Source organism: Piliocolobus tephrosceles, chromosome 8 (genome assembly GCF_002776525.5).
Source record: "Piliocolobus tephrosceles isolate RC106 chromosome 8, ASM277652v3, whole genome shotgun sequence".
NCBI classification, from domain to species: domain Eukaryota; kingdom Metazoa; phylum Chordata; class Mammalia; order Primates; family Cercopithecidae; genus Piliocolobus; species Piliocolobus tephrosceles.
In genome coordinates, this window is record NC_045441.1 from 57,471,768 (window position 1) to 57,476,291 (window position 4,524).

Below are 4,524 nucleotides of genomic sequence, written 5' to 3' on the forward strand. Positions count from 1 at the left end.
AAGGAGGAGGAGGAGGAGGAAGAGGAAGAAGGAGGAGGAGGAGGGAAAAAGCTAAGAGCAGCTTGGGTACTTTTCCACACATAAGAGTTAACATGAATGACATTTATATGCTGCCTCTCAAGGGGCAGGCAAGGACCCACAGTACACATCCATCTCTGTTCTCCACAAGACTCCTTTTGGGGTATAAATATGTGTTGAGTAAATTAAGTAAACATTATTTCACCGTTTTGTTTTTGAGACGGAGTCTCACTCTGTTGCCCAGGCTGGAGTGCAGTGGATCTCGGCTCACTGCAAGCTCCGCCTCCCGGGTTCACGTTATTCTCCTGCCTCACCCTCTGGAGTAGCTGGGACTACAGGCGCCTGCCACCCCGCCCAGCTAATTTTTTGTATTTTTAGTCAAGACGTGGTTTCACCGTGTTAGCCAGGCTGGTCTCGATCTCCTGACCTCGTGATCCGCCCGCCTCGGCCTCCCAAAGTGCTGGGATTACAGGCGTGAGCCACCGCGCCCAGCCACCCAGTGTTTTTTGATGGCACTTATCAGAGAGAGAGACTTGTAGGCTTGAAACAAATCCAGTTCAAATCATACCCAGTACATTCATGCCTTTTTTTTTTTTTTGACAGGAACAGGCTTAATTCACTTTATTTTTCTTGTATAAAAACCCTTTGTTGTAGTCACAGCTGGAGCCTGAGTCCTCTGCACGGAGACTCTGGTGTGGATCTTGGGGAGGTGGTCAGTGAATTCCTGATAGGGACACCTGGTGAATACAGTCTCCTTCCAGATGGTCGGGGGTCAGGTAGCTATAGGTCTTAGAGATGGCATTCAAGGTGGCCTTGGCAAAGTTGCCCAGAGTGGCAGTGCAGCCTCTGACTGAGGTGTAGCAGTCATAGATACCAGCCATCATGAGCAGCTTCTTGGGCACAGGCTCTGAGATGATGCCAGTGCCCCCTGGGCGAGGGGATGAGACGCAGCAGCACAGAGCTGCATCGGCCTGTCACCTTGCAAGGGATGGCGTGCAGCTTACCGATCTTGTTCCCCCGGTAGCCTCTGCGCACGGAGACAATGGAGAGCTTGGCCAGGATGATGGCTCCGCGGATGGCGGCGGCCACCTCCTTGGAGCACTTAACAACCAGACCAACGTGGCCGTTGTAGTCCCTGATGCGCTGGCCGGCCTGGGCGGATCTACTGCTTCTGCGCGGGCGTAATCTTCAAAACCTCGTCCTTGAGAGGCCCCCAGGAGAAAGTCAATGATCTCAGATTCCTTGATGGGCAGGAAGAAGAGATAGATCTCCTCCTCCAAGGACCTGATCTTCATGTCCTTGGCCAGGGGGCCCAGTGTGGTGACGGGCATCCGCTCCTTATCCTCCGCCTTGCCTCCGCGAGCTCCGCGGTCTTGGCCACGGCCCCATCCACGGCCGCCACCCCGGCCTGGGCCCCATCCATGGCCGCCACCCCGGCCTGGGCCCCATCCACGGCCGCGACCCCGGCCTGGGCCCCATCCACAGCCGTGACCCGGATCCGGATGCCACGGCCGGATCCGGATGCCACGGCCGGATCCCGATGCCACGGCCGGATACCGATGCCACTGCCGAATCCCTCCGCGGAAGCCACAGCGGTTTCCCTTCCCAGGGCCCCCGGGGCCTCTGGCGCCTCCTCCGCCCTCCCCCGCCCGCCCCCGCCCGCCCCCGCCCGCTGTGCGGGCGTCATCCGCCATTTGGTGTTTTCTCGGAGAAGCAGTACATTAATGTCGTAACAGAAAAATATATCTGCTATAGTCACAACTTTTAGAATCTAGGGCTTATATAAATCTTTTGTTGTTGTTGTTAGCTAAGTAGCTAACAACACAATGAAACCTTATGACATTTCACCACATTTTGAATAGTGTTAACTATTTCATGTAACCCATCATGAAAGAAATGTAAGAATGAAAGATCCCAGCCTGATGTGGTGTTGTGTCTCCGTAATCCCAGATACTCAAGAGGCTGAAGTGGAAGGATTGCTTGAGCTCAGGAGTTTGAGGCTAGCCTGGGCAACACAGCCAGCCCCATCTCAAAACAAAAGTATCCCATAACCAAAACATATATTTTGCTATCTGGAATTACAGCTCTTTTAAAATAGAAGGTGAAATACATATAACTTGCTTGAATTTCATTTAATAATTACATGAGCTCATTCCTGTAATCCCGGCACTTTCAGAGGCCGAGGCGGGCGGATCACGAGGTCAGGAGACTGAGACTAACCTGGATAACACGGTGAAACCCCGTCTGTACTAAACATACAAAAAAATTAGCAGGGCGCCGTAGTGGGCGCTGTAGTCCCAGCTACTGGGGAGGCCAAGGCAAGGGAATGGCGTGAATCCGGGAGGCGGAGCTTGCGGTGAGCTGAGATCACGCCACTGCACTCCAGCCTGGGCGAGAGAGTGAGACTCCATCTCCAAAAAAAAGGAAAGAAAAAAGAGGGAGTTTCGCTCTTGTTGCCCAGGCTGGAGTGCAATGGCGCGATCTCGGCTCACCACAACTTCTGCCTCCTGGGTTCAAGCGATTCTCCTGCCTCAGACTCCCGAGTGGCTGGGATTACAGGCGCACGCCACCATGCTCAGCTAATTTTGTATTTCTAGTAGAGCGGGCGGGGGGGTTTCTCCAATGTTGGTCAGGCTGGTCTCGAACTCGAGAGCTCAGGTGATCCACCCACCTCGGCCTCCCAAAGTGCTGGGATTACAGGTGTGAGCTACAGCGCCCTGCCGAGCTCTACTTTTCAACCCAAGAATTACTGTTCCAGGAGTTTAGATTTTCAGATCAATTTTGCCATTTCTTCTCTTCAAATAGGATATCGTAAAAACCTCGTTAATAATATATATAATATGTATATTAAATATACATATATGTATATATTTGTTAATATGTATATCTATGTATATAGATACATATAATATATAGATACATATAATATGTATATAAATATGTAATATTATTATATCTATCTATCTATATATTTTTAAGACAGAGTCTCACTGTCACCCAGGCTACAGTGCAATAGCATGACCTCGGCTCAATTTACACCTCCTGGGTTGAAAGGATTCTCCTGTCTCAGTCTCCCAAGTAGCTGGGATTACAGGCTTGTGCCACCACACCCAGCTAATTTTTTGTATTTTTAGTAGAGACAGTTTCACCGTGTTGGCCAGGCTGGTCTCGAACTCCTGACCTCAGGTGATTTGCCTGCCTCAGTCTCTCACAGTGCTGGGATTATAGGCGTGAGGCACGGCGCCCAGCCTTAACTCGGTATATGTTGCCAAAATGAAAATAATCATCCATAGTAAGCCTCAAAATCTCCTTTAAATAAAGTTCTGCTATTATTATTTCTTTTGTTTCCTTTTTTTGAGACAGAGTCTCGATCTGTCACCCAGACCGGAGTACAGTGGCACAATCTTGGCTCACTGCAACCTGCGACTCCTGGGTTCGAGGAATTCTCCCTGCCTCAGCCTCCCAAGTAGCTGAGATTACAGGCACCCACCACCACACCTGGCTAAGTTTTGTACTTTTAGTAGAGACAGGTTTTGCCATGTTGGCCAGGCTTGTCTCCAACTCCTGACCCCAGGTGATCCACCCACCTCAGCCTCTCAAAGTGCTGGGATTACAGGCGTGAGCCACTGTGCCAGGTCTCTATTATTATTTCTTAAAGGGTAGTCCATATATGAAGTAATAAAAGTTCATGATGCCGTATCTGACATGGATGTACTGATACTGAATTATGACCAAAACTTTTCATCACCCTTAGATAATTGAAACCATAAAGCTTCAAGATATTTTAGTTCTGAAAAATTGGTCTATGTTCTCAATCCCAAAGTAACAGGGTTTTTGTTGTTGCTGTTGTTTTTTCAAACAAGGTCACCACATGCCTTTTGTGGGATGGAGAATGTATTTGCACAAAAAAACTCCAACATTTGTATGCTCAACAATGCATACTAAAGACTTGCAGCATGGAAGGCTTGATGTTAGAGAGTATGACACATTCATTCGACAAATATTTACTAAGTATTTACTATGGGCCAAGCACAATTTAAGGTATTGGGAAAGTGGCAGTGAACAACATAAACCAAAAAAATCTCTGCCCTCATGGAGTTTACTTATATACAAAGATAAATCAGACCTTGCTAATCAGTTTAGACTCCAATAGAAGAGACAAGTGTAAAAATATTTTTTAAAATGATAAACATTTTGCAATAAACAAAGTGCTATATCAAATTCACATTTTAAAATTCTGAAATCTAGGTTGGGTGCAGTGGCTTATGCCTGTAATCCCAGCACTTTGGGAGGCCAAGGCGGGCAGATCACGAGGCCAGGAGATCAAGACCAGCCTGGTCAGCATAGTGAAACCCCGTTTCTATTAAAAATACAAAAATAAGCCAGCATGGTGGCATGCGCCTGTAGTCCCAGCTACTTGGGACCCTGAGCCAGGAGAATTCCTTGAACCTAGGAGGTGGAGGTTGCAGTGAGCCGAGATCACTCCACTGTACTCCAGCCTGGGCA

At 48.5% G+C, this 4,524-nt stretch overlaps 1 pseudogene; it reads right to left on the bottom strand.

Annotated features, from left to right (window-relative positions):
• Window positions 1-602: 602 nt before the first annotated feature.
• Window positions 603-1,712, bottom strand: LOC111545081 (annotated as a pseudogene).
• Window positions 1,713-4,524: the final 2,812 nt, after the last annotated feature.